Below are 18,847 nucleotides of genomic sequence, written 5' to 3' on the forward strand. Positions count from 1 at the left end.
GCATACGCTCGAACACAGTTTGTTTTTATTTTCCTCAACGAAACTTGCACACGCTTTTCAGACTATCAAAATGCATATGGAAATATTACCCAATTTTACCCAGAGTATTGGTGTTTTTTAAGACAGAGTGCAGAGTGTAGTTTCACAACTACATCTACATTAGAGCACCAATACCATTAAGCGTGATAACCACTATATCGCACTCGCACTAACGGAAAATCCCACAAGAAGCTGTCATGTCGCAAATGAAATAAAATTATTTCATGTTTTCCTTTTCTATCGAGAAATTATTGGTTCGTGTCGTGTCCGGACGGACACCAATCCGCCGTGTTTATTACAAAAGGCGCGCGGAGTAACGCGAACTTATCGTACAAATTGTTTTACAAGACTATTATTTCATTTTTCTTTTTCCGCTTGCTCTGTTATTGCAAGGTTCTGGATTTACTCAGGTCAGATCATTGATGAGTACCACTAGTGATCTCTTTTACTCCCCTAAGTTCGTCACTATTTGCGCTGCATAATAACATCAATGATCTGCGCTACCTGAGTAAAATCCATAACATTGCTGTTATTATACTGTTCGTCGCTGCTGCCTTTTCTATATGCTCTGTTTCCTATTAGGCATTTCACGGCGAAATTCTCTCTCTTTTGCTCTTCAACAAAACTTGAAAACAACGGTGCCAGTACCTGTCAAAGTTGACAGGAATTGGCACCATTGTTTTAAAATTTCCCATATGAGAGAAAGAGAGCGATTTCATGATGACGTCAGCGTGCATTGGGCAATTTATCCCTGTATCCCTCTCAATCCCTACATTCTCCCCCTGTCCTACTATTCAAAAATCATCATCATCAAATCTTTGGCTTACCCTCTCAGGGGAATTCTATGACGTACCCTTTCAGTGGCATTATTTGACGTACCCTCTCAGGGGAATACTTTGGCCAACCTTCTCAGGGGAATTCTTTGGCCTACCCTCTCAGGGGAATTACTTCACTTAACCTATCAGGGGAATTCTTTGATCTACCCTCTCAGGGGAAATACTTGGCCTACCCTCTCATGGGAATGACTTCGCTTAACGTCTCAGCGGAATTCTTTGGCATACCTTCTTTGGCCTACCCTTTCAGGGGAATTATTTGGCACACCCTCTCACGGGAATTACTTCGCTTAACCTATCAGGGGAATTTTTTGGCTTATCCTCTCAAGAGAATTACTTGACGTACCCTCTCAGGGGAACTCCTACCTTCTCAGAGAAATTCTTTGATCTATCCTCTCAGGAGAATTACTTTGCTTACCTCTCAGAGGAATTCTTTGGCTCTCAGGTAAATTACTTGGCCTACCCACTCAAGAAAATTACTTGGCCTACCCTTTCAGGGGAATTCCTTGGCCTATCCTCTCAGGGGAATTATTTGACCTACCCTCTCAGGAAAATTACTGGGCATACCCTCTAAGGGGAATTCTTTGGCCTACCCTCTCAGGGAAATTTTTCGACCTACCCTCTCAGGAGAATAACTTAGCCTACCATCTCAGGGGAATTCCTTGGCCCATCCTCTCAAGGGGATTCTTTGGCCTACCCAGTCATGGGAATTATTTAACCTACCCTCTCAAGAAAATGACTTGGCCTACCCTCTCAGGGGAATTCTTTGACCTACCCTCTCAGGAAAATTACTTTGCATACCCTCTCAGGGGAATTCTTTGGCGGAGCAACGCGACCTACTCGCACAAAATGCTTAACAAGACTGACATTTCATTTTGCTTTTTCCGCCTGTTCTGTTATTCGCGACTACAAAGCTGCTGATGTTTTCTTCGGTTTTCTGTAAAAAAAAAAACAAAATACAAAAGAAATATTTTTTTGTTTTTTTTTTGCTTTGCGAGTGCTTTGTGGAATCTCTTTTTGCTTCGTAGCCGCGAATTGTGCTGTTCGTCGCTGCTTTCTTTGCTATATGCCCTATTTCTCATTTATCCCTGTATTTTAATGAGAATATATACTAAGGTGTGGAAAAAGAAGCAATGGCTATGTATTAGTAAAGAGAAAAACGTGAACAGAAATGATTGTACCCCGTTTGGCATAAAGTCGTTTGGCATAAGGTCGTTTGGCATAAAGCCGTTTGGCATAAAGTCGTTTGGCATAATGGCCGTTTGGCATAATAATTGACTTAAAATAAATATCGACATTTTTAAGCTTTTACCGAGATCAATACCACCGAGCCCATAACAAAAAAAAATTGGTAGGTTCTAAACAAGCGTGGAGTTCGTTCAGGGATTTTCCAATCTAAGAATTTCGCATATTCCAAGCTAAGAATCGTTGTGACATCAGAGAGCATTACTAAATAAAACTCGTGACGGGTCTCTACATCTCAGAACACAGAGTATATTTGAGCTTGTTGCGATATACATATTTTAAAACAATAAATTGGCAAAGCATGTTCACAGTTATTCATCAAGGGAATGATCATAGAATATTTTGCTGCAGATCAAGCTCTGTCCCAGTTTGGACGTAACACTCGATGAAAATTACTTGATAAAAGAATGGAATTTGCAAAATATCAAAAGATCTATCAATGCGACTTAAAGCAAAAATAGCCTATATACGAGAGCAAATTATTCGTTTAAAATGTTTAAGGCTCTAACGCAAACAAATCTTTTCACAGCATAGCTCAAATGAACAACACATCTTTAATAAAATGTTTGTGGCAAAACTTTTCAACGGTTCAATTTGAATTCTAATTCTGGAAGTGTACATCAAAAACACCGTCTATTACCGAGAGAAAGGAAAATTTGTGATTGAAATAATATTTTTTTCCAGCATAACTCGGAAGGAGATCACGCGTTTGCCCCAAAAAAGTATATGTTGAATATCGGCAGTTTCAAAAGTAATTATCATTCTAACAACACATCCGGAAAGAATTTATAAAACAGCAAAATATAAAAATGGTTAACATTCAGCTTCACTAAATAATAAAATTTAAAACAGTATAAATATAAAGAACAGCCTATTTTTAAATGAAGGCAAAATTTATAATTAAACCAATAGAAGAATGGACGCCAAAATTATTGTGGTATAATAAAACGAAAAGACATGAAAAAGTGCGTTCAGAATCATCGAAGTGATTGTGATATACTTTTCCCCGAATGCCATTACCCCGTATGACTAGTTTCCCCGAAAAGTGGTGACGAAAAAGAAGATAAACAGTCAAAAGAAACAAGTATTCTGTCATTCTCGGCTATACTCGTGTTGGTGAAAATGCTGAGGACGGTAAAACTCGAAAGAACCACCAATTAAATAAAGAAGGGTGCATGTTAGATGGTAATTTCGTTCCCCACCCTGAAATGTATAAAGTTACGACAATAATGAGTGCTAAAAAAAAATCGGGGAAGTGGGCTACTCGGGGAAACGGGATATTCGGGGAACTGGCGCTCGGGGAATGTCGTTCGGAGAGCCGACATTCTGGGAAAAGTAGCACAACCCATCAAAGTAATTGCAGTAATCGATTTCTCTTTTCGCTGATAATTTGAGCAGATCAATGTTGTCCATTGCCGCCCTTTGGCAGTTGGAAACAAAAAATACTTAAAAAATATAGCTCCAAAGAACAGCCTATACATAAAAGAAGGAGAAATTTATTGAAATTTTAAATCAACAGTTTTCATACCTATAATTATGGTTACATCATATTTAGAAAAAAATATATAACAATTAAAAGAAAGGTAAATTTGTTTATATATTTAATAAAAATCTTCAGTGCAAAAATTCCAATAGCGAAACTCAAAAGAAGAAATAATATTTGAAAGATTTGTAATTTCTGGATAAATAATACCCTGTTTTGATGCGGTGAGTGCCGAAAGAGTTACCTTCAACTATCCCCTTTGTCGTATTAGGTGAAAGTTTTTCTCTTCAAGATGTTTGAAGTTCCAGTTCTCCGGCATAAATCCACAAAATTCAGAAATACTGTCAACATTTGGCGGAACCCTTTGCTTCTGCACTTGAAGCCACGGTAAAAAGCAGCAAGGTATTATACTCCGAAAAATGACATTTGGCAGTGACGTCATTCCTATCGGAAACTCGAACGAGTGCAAAAGAAAAGTAGGCCTGCTCTCCTTTACTATCCTCAAGGCCTCATGCTTGACGATAGGAATGACGACACCTGTTTTGATGGAAAATCGTTGTTTACACGTGGGAATAGCGTACCTTGTCGTGTCTATCGTGCTTGAAGCGAAGAGCCTGACCTACAAGTTGCTTTGATTTACTGCTAGGAAAATTTGTCTAAAGCATCGATTTGATTGTTCATTTCGATACAGTTTACAACATTATTCGGATGCGAAGCATGCCAGAGAAATGTTTTTTTTTTTCATTTTTGCTACGGTTAGCGACTGTTTCGAAACCTACATATTCTGGAAGAAAATTTTGAATCCAGAGGTTCACTTTTTCTTTTGTTCTTTGGAGAAACTATATTTAGTAAATAAGTAGTAATTGCTCCAATGCGTAGAACGATGCGTAGAAAATAAGATTGTTCTCGGGTAGTAATAGAACCGTGAGCAATGAGTAAGGCTATATTTAAGGATAAAACAATTATTAATAATTGTTGCTTATAGCCAAATAACATCAATGACGATTAATTGTTCAAACAAACATGTAGACGAAAAACAACATAAAACTTCGGTATAGTTTATAAATACTTGTCACACTGCAACTACTTAAACAAATGAACCATTTCAGAGTCCTTGATAAAGATCCAATAAGGACCGAAACGTTGGAGAAAGATACCATACAGTTGTTTTAAATTGTTAAAATAGACAGAAAAGCCAGAAATGTTTTCCAAAATAAATACACAGAAGAGACCATCTATAATATGATCCAAGTGATTAAGTGGTCAGATTTAGGATCATGACAGCAATGGGAGACATAATCCCAGTGACTTAATTTATTCACCGATTTAAAGTATTCTGAGTCTAGCTGATGGAAGCTAAACACGAAACCCGACGTGATAGAAAAATCCCGCCACACGTGAAAGCCATCACTGACTGGTCTAGTCGCTCATTACATCGAATTATCTCGACAACAATCCCCAAACATAAAACATGCACACGGGCAGCAAATAACTCAACTCGATTAGAGGCCATTACAATTCTGATCGGTCCGCTTAGATACACATGAATCTACACGGGCAAAGTCGTCGTCATTGCTCTGGACAAAATGTAGTTCAATCTACGAATGAACTGTGTGGATGGATAGTAGGGTGAGGCTTATTTTCCGAAAGTTCTCAAAGCAAAAGTTCGTGTGCTATTCTAAATTGTTTAGTAAAATAAGTAAAAAAATGAATAAAGCTACTCATAAGTAATACTAGTAACAGATTTCGACAAATTCTGTGTTCCACAAACTATTTACATATTTAATTTAGTGGAAAACAGTGCTAAAAAAATCAAAATTGATTGAGAACATCAATTGAACTTCCCTTCATTTCATAGATCATATATTATAAAATAAAAATTCACCTCTGAGTTACTTGCGCAACCTCTAAATCTTAATACGTTTGGACAGTGTTTAACGTTTTCGTGGACATTCGATAGCCTTTGCCTTCCGCAATCACAACACGAGCGATCAAACGAAAGTATGAAAGAAAAATGTCAATTGAATGCAGCTGACCACGATGGCGTCACCAGAAAACGGTACGGTTTAAATGAACATTCTATCATTTTTCGCAATAAGAGCTGTTTTCATTCTATGTGTATCACATCCTACATAACAAACAAAATTAGACTTGTTTTTTTATCGGATATTTCTGAAAGCTATGCAAAATTCTAGATTTATTAAAATGTCATCGTTTAAAACGACATTCATTCCTTAGTTTTTTTGTCGATTTTAATTCTACCGTTTGTGCTGTGTGTGAGAGTGTGTAGCAGATGAGTGTAGAGAAATCATTTGACTGCTAATCGTGGAAGCGAAACAAAGGTCGTGAAAAATGTCGAATGTTTACAGCACTAGTTTGTCTCAAACTTTGAAGTTTCCCTGCGTGATGTAAATTCAGAAAACCACACGACATTTTTGTTTTGAGAACTTAAGAAAAATAAGCCGCACTCTAATGGACAGTGGTCGATTGTTATCTTCGGTAATTTAACAGCTTTTTTATCATCATCGAAATTTCCCCTTCATTCAAAAGGCTTATAAATGAATAAAAATATAAGTTGCGATAGTGCTCTCCCCCATCAGTTTCCGATTCACTTTTCATCCTCCAGCCAGCAGCGCCTTTTGTGAATTAATTTCGCACTTGTCCGATCACCATCACCAACTCACAAGTCATCGTTCGCAGCCGTGGGCAGCAAGAAGTTCACGATCATTGAGTTTTCTACTAACTCCATATAGCTACAGTATTGGAACATACTTTTGAAACTTTTTTGATTTACTTGAATTGATTTTGATAAAATTTTCACAGTTTTTCAGAATTTTAATATTTATTTTTGAGTGATTTTTCTGAGCTGCAAATGAAATGTAATATGTTGTCATCAAAAAATAAAATAGAATAGAATATAAAAAAATTTAACGTTTTGAATTTTTTATCAAAAATTTAAATTTTGACTAGTTTTGAATCCATAATACTCAAAAATATGGGTTTATTAATAATAGTTGTATGGAAAACCTAAAAAGTATCAAATTTATTGCTCATCACTGTAAGATAGAGGGAGGTAACGATCAACCAACCAACTTCATATCAGTAGCGCGGCCGTTTCGCATAAAATTAGACACCGATGCAAGTAAAAGTGTTGATTTTTCCTTTGGGCCGAACTTTATGCCGAAACTGGCCACCACAGTGCAGTGTGCATTTCCATTTCGGTTGCCCGGTTGGTTGGTTTCACGTGTGTGTGATCGTTGAACTTTCCTGCCTGCGCGGACGATACCTGTGGCGAACAATCATCGCCGGTGCCAAATTTGAATCGATTTGCATTTTTACTTTCTAATTGGTGGTGGATCAATTCAATCCAGGAGAAAAGTTTAGTTTTGATGTGATATCAAAGCAGATATCCTAACCATTCAAGTTGCCGTTGCCCGGAATATCTACAAGTATACAAAAAACATTTTTACAGGTAATACCCAAAAATATTGTCTAAGCATTCCTCAAGAAATTGCATAAGAAGTTCCATCAAAAGTTGGTAAAGAAGAAGATACTTCGAACAGATTTTTCCAGGAAAATCTTGAGAAGTTTCTTTCAAAACTTCTCCAGGAATTCATTTAAGGAATCTTCAATTGGTTCCTCAAAAAAATCTTTAAATGGCTCGTCCAGGACTTTCTCAGGGACTCTTTCACATATCATTTATATAACTCATTCAGAAATTTCTTGATAATATTTTACAAGAGCACTCTTTAAAGTTTTTCCAGGAAAACAGACAGGAAATGTGGATCTCTTTTTACAAATTTATATTAATTCTTATAAATCTGCAACCTATTTTCCCTCCAGCAACCAGCATTCCAAAAGTCTCTTAACCACTTCTTCGCAAACAATGCTTCTTTGTGTCACCTTGGCTTACGTTCAAGACAGCAACCAGTGCCGAATTTCTCTTTTACAAAACGTCGACTGTTTTTATCACTTGGATTTCTTCCACAAGTTATTTAGCACCTTTCCACGCTTGGCACCATCTCTGATGGAACCCGTGTGGCTCTGAGTCTCATTATCACATTGATACAACTCTTTCCACATACGTACGCACAAACAGCCCACACTACTGGAAGACACACCATCTCCAAACCATTCGGTTTATAAATGTTTCACAATTATGATTTCATCCATCATTAGCACCAATTATTCCAATCTTCTCCCTGTCTCTCGAAGCAAGAAAACATAATCCTTCTAATTGTTCTCCGTCGATCTAGCGAGCGATGTTCGCAACAGTCTCGCGCAGTTTGTTTTTGCCACACCACGAAACCAAGCCCGACGAGGGCTTGGAAGAATTTATATCCACACTCCCAATACCTATCTATCCAACACTTTGCAATGCACCTACGTTAAGAAGATGTGCCATGCGGCGGGACTAGTGCATGATCACGAGTGCGCCATTCTTCGGTTTCGAGTCCCCAGAGGTAAAACCATACATCTATCTATTTGGCCTATGTTGACGTGGTCGTTCGTTATGATCCTTTGTCGGATGTTGTCTCGTTCCAACTGGAGATGATGGAACAATGTGTACAACGGGTAAAGCTTTTTATCCAGAATATCAGTTACCCATCATTGATATTCTGGATGATTCTGGTTCGTGAGATGTTATCAAGTCGGCTTCGTTGATGGCTGAACGATACCGGACCAGATCTTTATTGTACAAAAATGTAGTGATTAACCGATCATTACGCAGCTTTTCATAGATTTCAAAGCGGAATATGATAGTATTGATCTCGTAGAACTCTGAAAAATCATGGTTGAGAACGGTTTTCCCGGGAGGGCTGATAAGAGCGATAGTATGCCACAGATCCAATCAATTTGTTTGCTTCGCAGATTATATTGATATTGTCGGCCGAACATTTGAAATTGTGGCAGACTTGTAATATCCGCTTAAAACGTGACCTAGATATGATTTATATGTCACGGGTCCTCTGTTTTGGATGATTTGAAGGATATTCTAATCCCTCCAAATAATAATACAATAAAATTAGTTGTCTAATAACAATTAGGTTTGATCATACTGCTGAAATTATAGCCACAAATAATGCCTCAGCAGTTACAATCCTGATCTGTAATAAACTTAATTCATACGAATATCTTGATTCTAGTGCTGAATCGTTCTAAAAATAAGGTTAACAATTTACACTCCAGCCTATATAACGCTATCGCTTTCAACACTCAAAGTCTGCATGTAGGCCTAGCATGAGCAGATTGTTTAGTGCTGACTATTTCAACAATGTTGAACCAAAACCTGTGAAAAATTTCACACGAAACAAACATTTATGAAAAATAAAACAGGTTGCAGCATTATTGAAAGAAAATGCATTTGGGTTCTGAATTTATCTAACTCAGCATAGTGATCGATTTGACCCCGGGTTTCGGAACATACAGGTCGAACTCGATTATCCGGAATATCGATTCGATAATCGATTCACTAAGAGACAAATGAAAATCTGTGATAAAAGAATTCAAATGTTATCTTTTATTATTTTTTTGTTACTACTATTACTACTATTTTTCCAAAAACATTTTTTTTTATTTTGTATACTTAATTTTTACTTAAAGTTGTGACATTTTTCAGTGTGTAAAAATCATGTTTAATTTCCTCAGCACTGGGTCGATCAAAATTTTTAATCAAAGTGTCATTAGAATCGTAATCTTATATTCTTTGAAGAGACCCCACGAAGTTTTGGCGGAAAAATCAAGAAATTATTCAAAACCAATGAAACAGACAGTCAAGTCATCGTGCAAAAGTTTGGGTTCACCCCTCAGTATGATGCGAATCGTGCAAAAGTTTGGTATTTGCTAATCTGTGTTACTATAATAGTGGTTTACCTTCATTTCCCATTGAGACTCACTATTATAGGAACGACCCACTATTACTGGCGCAAAGGAGCAAAAAAGTTAACGTTTTCAATTGTTTTCTACTATTTCCTTACTGATATCCAAGATTTTTTATACACATTCATATTATTTTAACAAGGGTCATTTTAGAAAAAATACACATAAAAATATAAATTGCCTATAATACGCTTAAGCGTATTATAGGCGGTTTTAAAACCGCACTACCACTATTATTGAGACACACACTACCACTGGATCAGCCACCCTACAACATGTTTTTAGCTGCACTCAAAATAATCCAAACGTCATTGTTACGTGAAAACATACGTGATTTTTTTTCCACCGCACTTTCGCCCAGAATGAACGCATGAACTTTTGAACTTCCTCCATTCTACCGTCGCTAAACGTAAGAGCTACGTGGATTTTCCGGTAGCCTTTACGAAGCGTTTCAATAGGACCTAGATGGTTTTACATTAAATTTAACTGTAATAAAGACCAATCTTGCTGAGGGTCGTGGGTTCGAATCCCACTGGTCGAGGATCTTTTCGTAAAGGAAATTTTCTCGATTCCCAGGGCATAGAGTATCTTCGTACCTGCCACACGATATACATATGCAAAAATGGTCAATCGGCAAAGAAAGCTCTCAGTTAATAACTGTGGAAGTGCTCATAAGAACACTAATCTGAGAAGCAGGCTTTGTCCCAGTTGGGACGTTACGCCAGAAAGAAGAAGAAAGACCAATCTTATTTATAATAGGCTTTGGAAGCACACCAATTGGAAAATGTAAACAAACTTAAAAGATTGTGATATTTTTATCGTCAATCTGAGTATTTTGAATCCTGTTTCCCCAATTTTTTGAGTTTGGTCTGTCTTGTTGTAGCCTTCGCGTGCTATAATTGATAGAGGCAGTGAATCAATGGATCATTAAAATAACCAAAACGGCCGCTATGGAAAGCATAGATAGCGCCACCGTAGCCTTGTGTGTTTGACAGAACAGCAATGCTGTCACAATGTTAAATCCCATATACAGTGGAGCCTTTGTTTTGATGCGGTGATCACTTGCAAAAACTACCTTCAATGATCCATTGTCACCCAACACGCAGCAACAAAGACATTGTCACCTCCTGCTCTTGTTGCAACAATTTTATTCCGCAACATGAGTTTATCATCACTTGAACAGAATATGACAAAGATCGATCACCACGTGCGCGGAGATTTTGTGGGCTTCGCATTGCAATTTTCGAGAACTTTCTCCGTGTTGGTAAACATCGACACATTATCAAGCAGCATCCATAAAACAAATTTGGTTTTGTGTTTAAAATAACTGATTAATCGCGAGTTGAAAAGGTTGCAACAATGTTGCGCTCTGTGATTGTCATGACAATTTTACTTTTTATTGTGTACTTATCCGCAACAGTTGTGACAAACGGTTGTGAGCGAGCTTGCTTTGTTGTTTGTTTTTTGTCTATTTTGATGATAATTTGATTCACTGGATAGAGGTTATAAATCACGTATAAAATATGAAGTAATGCAGGGATTCTACGGTATTCAAAGCATATTTACCTTGAAATCAATCTTACACAGTGTTTAAAGCAGCAGCAGCTTCTGAAATTCTTCAAAATCAAGCGGGTGCCATCTTAGGATTTGAGCTCAACACCGAATGTACGTACACTATGCAAATGTCAAAATGAACTCAGGCACCTACGTGAGTTCCACGTAAGCGCGATAGGTAACCTCAGTAAACATTACCGAGTCACTATTTGGTGGTTATGAATGGTTTAGTGATCTTTATCTTAGTCCGGTGAAGTGGAGGTAAAATGAATTGGGAATGATCTACGTGATTTTTCACGTAGCAATGACTTTTGGATTTTTTTGAGTGTGTGTAAAAATAAATTATTAGAGTGACCCTTGGTTCTATACCATTTCCCGGAAAGACATTTCCCGGAAATCATTTCCCGGAATGACCAATTTCCCGGAAAAATATTCAGTAATAAAAAAAAATATTCAACGTCAAAAAAACTTCAAGAAATGAGGTAGGGTTTTGTTCTTCTTCGTCGTAAGCGCTACTATTCGTCGTATCAAACTTTACATGTTCCACTACGGTGGATATTCAAACTCACCTGCAACATAGATTTATTATCCAAGTGTAATTTTGTGAAAACTGTTATGGTTTGTACACTTGTACACCAAAAATGCAATAAAACTACTGTATTTCGGTAAATACCTTCAGTTCAATTATCCACTTTGCACTTTTTCACCGAAATCGCATGGACGAACACGATTTGAGAGAAATGCTTAGCGATCGACTGAGCCACACCACTTTCCAACACAAGTTTCTTCCCGCCCCCGTGGGTGACTTACTTCGCCGGGCACTTATTTTCACTATGGAAAACCTTCGTACTTCTTCACTGAAGGATTTTATTCCAATCACACGCCGTAAAACTTCAATAAATCACCAAATTTGACGAAATTTCCTCAACCGCCGCGTATAATTGAGAATGTAAACAAAGTTTAATCCGTCGTACTGAGAAAAAAAAGCTTATGCGCATCAATGTGTGCACGACGCTCGATGTAAAAATACGGTTTCTTTGATTGTGTTGTTTTCGCTGTACTGTGAGCAAATGCCATAATTGTACGGTCAAAAGGAATTGTGTTCATATGTTTGGGCTGAATTTTGATAACGAACAATGAATTTTAAAGGAAATTAGTATATTCCATCATGCTGAAGGAATGGAGAGAGATGCCAGTAGATCTATATATTCTAGTAAAACATTTTATTATAGCGTTGATATGTTGTGTTTTAACCATTAAATACACACAGTGAGCCGTAAGTTGTGAGACGAATCTGGAAACTGATTGCGACGGAGTTGAAAACGATAGGACGGACTGAGAATACGGTAAGATGCATTTTCTTTGCATTATTTCCAAAAAGAGATTAAGATTCATCAAAATGTTATTGTACAATGCTAAAGCCGTTTTGAGAAAGAATTGTTTGTCATCGGTTTGTGTCAGCATCAATCACTGCAATACTGGGAAATTTGTAATTCTCACTGATCAATGCTTAATACGATGGATACTAGCACATCACCCTATCGTATGGAAAAATCATGCTTTATTTTTTTATGTTGAAGTAATTGTCGGGTCAATCTTGATTTGTCCCGCAGTCAGTGGTGGAAAGCATCATGCCGTTTACGCAAAATGAACCTTTTACCTAATTTTTGAGTTTACTTTACCCAAAATTAAGTATATCGATTATAGTTTCAACCCAAAATCTCTCGGTTTTCTCTTTCTCCCACACGAATGTTGTCAAAAATAGAGAGAGCTGCATCTACCCAATGGGGGTACTTTGGCCCAATAAGCCAAATTTGGGTAAATGCAACTTTTCTTATGTTTGGGTCGAAAGAACTCAATTTTGCGTTAAATCAACCCAGAATTGAGTATGATTTTCTAATGGTATTAAAGCCAAACTACCTAGTGGGGACCTTGGAAATTTAGCCAGAATTGAGTTATTGGGCTCAACTACGGAATTGCGTTGAAACAACCCAAAATTGAGTTGAATTCCGTCTCCGTGCAGGATCCACGCTCACACGCTCACGAACCAACAGAGACCGATTTGCTCACAGTTTCTTGCATTGGAGAACCAGAACAAAACAAATGTAAAAAGAGCGTGATTGCTGGATGAGCAGAGTCTGCTCACAGCCGTTCTTTTTTCCGTTTCATAGCCATTTTTGTAAATAGTTGGATAATAGATAGATTAAAAACTAATGTACGACAGTATTCAGAAAATCGAACGATATATGGTGTTATTGTGAAAATATCACAAGGAATCGGATGCGTGAGTGCATGTCAAAATAAAATGATGCGATGCCCTCTACAGTATACTTATGTGTTCGGGCGATCGTGAGCAAAGAAAGCAGGAACGCAATCGCACAAAAGGAACCACCGATGCGGTAGCATTTTTCTGTTGTGCATGAACAGACTCTGTTCACCGTTTTACAGCACTGTCCGCAGTAGGCTGTCTGATAATACAAAGCAAAATTTAACTAAAAAGTGTTAAATTGTTTCCCTGTTTTTTTACTTTATCTTGAAGTTCATCGATTTTTTGTACACACAAACTCGTCGGAACACTTCAAAAACATAACTGTGAAATCCAAAACTCGTTCTCGAACCATTTTGTGACATGCAAACATCATTCTATTTTTATTTATATATGGTCGTTGTTCAGACAGACTGGACCAAGTGTTTTTCAATGGATTCTGAGAAATGCACCCTAGGCATTCTAAATATCGAAACATTAGCATTTTTTTACTGTTATAATGGAACTTATTTATTTGATGATTCATCTGTATCAAGATAGCCAAGAAAAAATCGGAATGGATGGAGTCCGTATCTTTAGTACGCCCATACATCATTTAGTCCGGTCTATCTGAATACCGATCATATAGAAGAAGAACCTCCATAAGTCGATATTTGAAGGCACCATGGACTCATGGAAATATCGAATCAAGGAACAGAAATACCTTGGAAAACTGTTTGAGGGGATCATCATAGTAATTATGACATTTTGTTTATGCCGAAATCTAGTAATGGAGGTTTCATTGTAGTTAAATTAAAATATTTCAAAATGTATCAAATCAGCAACAGGCAAAAACGATTTCTTTTTTCTTTAAAGTTGGTATACTGATGATATGTACCAATTGAACAGCACATTCATATGACAAATTACAGTGAATCCCCTGAACAATTTTTGCAGTCATAATAAGGCTGATACAAATATTAATTTTCTTTTATGTCATCCCCCTCCTCAAAAAGTCGAACATATGAAGGGGAGACCCATAACGCGGGTAGATCACTTTTTCGTGGTGCGTTATGGGGTAAAGATCTACCAGTGAACCCTAGTCCTGACTGCTTCAAACGAAGAGAACAGGATGTTATAGTAATCAAAGGAACACTTTTAGTCCTTGTTACATTTTAAACCTTGTTGAAAGTGACAAGTCTCGGTTTTCCCAGTTACCGAGAATGATCTTGACACAAGGAAAAAAATGAGTCGAATTCAACAATTTGTTTTCTAATCTTTTATTTATTTCGTTCTCTAGTTTGAAGAAGTAAGGACTAGGATTCTGATGCATGGACAATATCGGTGTGATTTCTTGGCTTTATCGAGGGATCCGATTTTGCCTGATAAAGGGGCGCGCCTGTGGAGAGTGCATGCACTCTTCGAAGGGTAGGAACCTTTCAGTTAGAATCCTTTCCTGTGACAAGTTAGGAATTACAACTGTAAGAAAACCGAATGCTTTATCACTTCTCGATAGTGTCAAAGTAAAACGACATGCACTACACAAAGGACACGGGATATACTACAATATTGGTCGCAATGGTTAATGTTCCAAACAGAAAAAATACTATGTGTCTTAATGAACAATTAAAGTTAAAAAAAACATTCAACTATTTGAAACGCATATTGAAAACATAGACAACGAATAACTTAATTCTAACACTTTAAAAATACGTCAAACAAATATCAAATATATTCCCGTTCTTCCTCGCGTAAATTTCGTTCAATCCGTTGTCGAAATGTAGAAGTTGTCAAGCCGAAATCGAAGTGATAGTGCTCGTTGAAGCGTGCGTTTTTAAATAAAAAATCTAATGCGCTGAGATCTCCAGTGTGTGTCGAAAAAAATGACTGATTTTTTTTTATAAAAAAAAGTCTCAAAATCTAAAAATATACATCGCTGAAAACTTGACAGTAAACGTAAAATTTTCTGAACTTTCAAGCAAAATTTTCATTATGTCCGAGAAAACTGAAAATCGGTCAAGCAGTTCAAAAGTTATAATTTTTTTTAAATAAAAATTTTGCGATGTCGCGATTTTTTTGGACATTCTATTTCGGAAAAAAAAAAATCCAAAAACAGGTGTATCCTTATTTCGGATAAGGAACAAAATAGCAAATTTTCAGGTAATTCGGTGACCCACTAGATCGGTTTTTCATGGAATGGCTGTATGTGCATATGACGAAGACCGAGTTGAGTTGCTCCGAGTTGTTCAAAAGCAACTCATGATCAGTAGGCTATCCCACCCTTTGACTGTGTGTTCTAGAGTGTCCATCCCGGGACATCCTGGGATTTGATCAATTTCTGGATTTCCCGTTTCCCGGGATATTTGTTCTGGCATCCATTATAATAATAATTAAATAAACTTTTTAGTGAGAAAAAAAAACTATTTTCGTACATTTCGGGAATTCAGAACAAATATCCAGGGAAACGGGAAATCCCGAAATTGATCCAATCCCGGGATTTTTTGTCCCGGGATGTCCCGGGATGGACACTCTAGTCTCCATATAAAATTCTTCGTTTCTCTTGTATGGCAAAAGACAATACTTTTCAAAGCCACCAAAAAATTACATTTTACCAGCGGAAGAATTATGAACTTTGTTGAAAAGTATAGTTTAACACATGAAGTTAGAATTTTGTAACAAATAAAGCAAATAAATTGCCATACAAGTTGGAAAAATTGTATGCAAATTGGATGAAATCGTCAAATTTAGCATTTTCAACAGTTAACATCTCAAAAACAAGACGTGCTATGATATTTTTGAAAACGACCATGGATTCAGCAACCCCTAGTTGAGTAAATAGTGATATTTTGGCGCTTGAGACAAAAACGTGTTCCGCAGTGTTATTTGACCGAGATGTGTGCAATCCAGTGTTTACCTAGATCTTGGCAAATTAAATTGAGATTCGGCGAACTATTGCAGAGATTTATTAATTTATTTCAACCAAGAGTTTTGACAGAGAGAAAACCCTTTCTCAAATAGGCACAACAATATTTACCGAGATCTTGGTGGAACTTTTGCCGAGATTCATCAAAAAAAAAAAAATAACCGTGGTAACAGTTGTTGGAATCTCGACCGTCCGTTTACCGAGTTTAGTTTTCAAATCTTCGGATTTCTCCGGATTACGAAAACCCTCATAAGATTCCTCAACTCATTTCGAAATATAGATCGGTTTACATCTACTCCGTGACCTCTTCCATTTCATGACAGTTTGAAGGCATAACATTTCTAACTACTACTTTTTGTTATGCTTCGGAAAACTTTGGCAAGAAAACTGCAAACTTGGCCAAACTTAGTCTGCAAAATCCGATAGATGAGAAATTCTACCATAAATTTTGCCGAGATATCGTGAAAATTTTACCGAATCTCAGTCATCCGAACTTTTCACCGAGATCACAGCAAAGGTTATCAAGATTACTTGAACATGTCTTTGCTATGTTGGATCGTAAGATCTGAGTAAGACTTTTCAACAAGTTTCAACAAATTTATTACTGACATGTTGATCTCTAGGCAAAACTGATTGATTTGTTCTCTAGCATTTTGAACCCGATTTTATGAATTTCTTCACTAAATCTGATTGTAATGTATTTTTGAGTTATTTTTAAACACTTAATTGGAGGTATATGCAAATCATGAACCATACTCTGAGAATACTTATGTGTTTGAGATTTTCAGAGCCACTCTTCATTAAACTCGAACCCTTGTTCCATTGTACAGATCTACAGTCAACAACCCGACAGATATCCAGTTTTCGGCTTCAAATATTTGTTTCACCGTAGTCGTTGACCCTCTTTTTCGCATTTTCTTTCAATTTTAACCCACTGTTCATTAGTCGAGCTTTCTTCCTCCGAGCTCGATCAACCTGATCGGAACGGATCGTGGCCAGAGCCAGAGAAGGCTAAACGGCTACGGCGACGACGACGACTACGACGAATAGGAACAAACAAGAAACGAAGGAAACACCTCACTCCCTCTCCATAATACACTTCGCATTCAACATCTATATCCACACAAAACAGGAAAACAGGTATAAGCACACTGCTCAATAGCCATCAGCAGCAGCTAGTCGCTAGACTTCTTCTTCCGAATGATTTGCATCCGAATCGCCGTCGGTTTCCACACTTACTTTTGATTTTCGGTGATCAGTTTCACGAATATCAGCCGCACTCACTTTTCACGCCTTAAATCCAGTCATGTGAATTGCCTCGATCTCTTCACACGCACTCTCACACTTCTTCCTCGTCTTCTTCTGTTACTTCTCGCGTATTTCACAGCGTTCCGCGCCACGAAGGATGTCCTCCTTTCACTCGCCGTCGATCCGAACCGCGGCCAAGATCCTCCAACCACTTGTAACTTCTACCGCGCGGGGCGGCTCTTCACAGTACCACTCACTCACTCACTGATTGAAAAATAACAAGTTTCTTCATCCACCGAAACCGGATCCGCGCAATTCAACACTCTCTATCCCTCTATCTCTGTCTCGCCCTGGCCGCCTATTATAAGCCTGGGTTTGTCGCGAAACAACACCTACTACTCTACCCACCCTTTGCACCACGTCGTCTATGTCTACTCTATGCTAATGTTGCTCCTCTGTCCTTTGCGCGATATGTTGAGGAATGGATACACGACGATCTTTACTCCTCGGCGGTGCTCAACTCACTGACCGGACTGGCGGACCGTGAATCGTGATTTTCCTGTGCGCACCTTTCCACCGTGGGCGCTCATCGAGAGAGAGTGTGGACGGCACTCAGAGATGATTCATTGATGAAAACATAACAGAGAGCGCGAGAGCGTCTCTGAAGGCGCGAGCGCTCTCACCGAATGAATAAATCATCAGTGAGTGCGATCATGAATGAAAACATTGCCTCCCGGGTCAATTAAGAGACGTTGATTGCTCGTTTCTATCGCATATGATATCGCCGAAGGTAGAAGTTTTGTCATTATGAGTGGGTGTCCGGTCCATCCACCAATACGCTGGCACGTTCTGATTGCGGTTACAGTCGTGTAAGTTGTTTTCACAGGTGGCTGCTAATAAGAATGGTATTCAGGTGCATGCGGTCCAGTTGGAATTGAATTAGTTAGATGGAATTATTTAGATTGAATGTGAATTTTGATTTCAGATTTGTTTAGCATTGGGATTGATTAGCTTTGAATTGGCATTTCAAGCCTTACGAGGAAATTCAAATCTGCAAAGCTAGATTTCGATAGCAGTTTAACATTTTTTTCTGTGTAAAAGCTTAAAAACTGAAAAATGGAAAAAAGTTTTTATGGCTTCTCTGAAAATTCTGTGCTACTTCTTGGAACATGTTTGCACGTTTTCCTGGATTTTTAGAAAAAAAAAAGTTTCTTGAGAGCAGCTTTTCCTACTTCTGAAAGTAAGCTTATTTGATTTCTTGAAAGTCTTATCCAGATTCTTCAAAACATCTTTTACAGCTTCATGAATAAATGTTTCAGCTTCTTGGAAAAAGCTTACCAGCTTCTTGGAAGGAGCTTACCAGCTTCTTGGAAGGAGCTATTCAGTTTCCAGTTTCT

General features: G+C 37.7%; 1 protein-coding gene across 4 annotated transcripts in view; it reads right to left on the bottom strand.

The window, feature by feature from the left end:
- Window positions 1-17,980, bottom strand: part of LOC5572546 (low-density lipoprotein receptor-related protein 2) — a 155,056-nt gene extending 137,076 nt beyond the window's left edge. For 2 of the 4 annotated variants that reach the window (XM_001660419.2, XM_021842526.1), the window contains exon 1: window positions 17,859-17,979. The gene's annotated coding sequence lies outside the window, so the exon portion shown is untranslated. Of the gene's footprint in view, window positions 1-17,441; window positions 17,698-17,858 lie in introns of those variants that run through there. The other 2 variants (XM_021842514.1, XM_021842518.1) reach the window with 2 other exon arrangements.
- Between the last annotated feature and the right edge of the window lie 867 nt (window positions 17,981-18,847).

The sequence above is a fragment of the Aedes aegypti genome, chromosome 1, assembly GCF_002204515.2.
Source record: "Aedes aegypti strain LVP_AGWG chromosome 1, AaegL5.0 Primary Assembly, whole genome shotgun sequence".
Taxonomy (NCBI): Eukaryota; Metazoa; Arthropoda; class Insecta; order Diptera; family Culicidae; genus Aedes; species Aedes aegypti.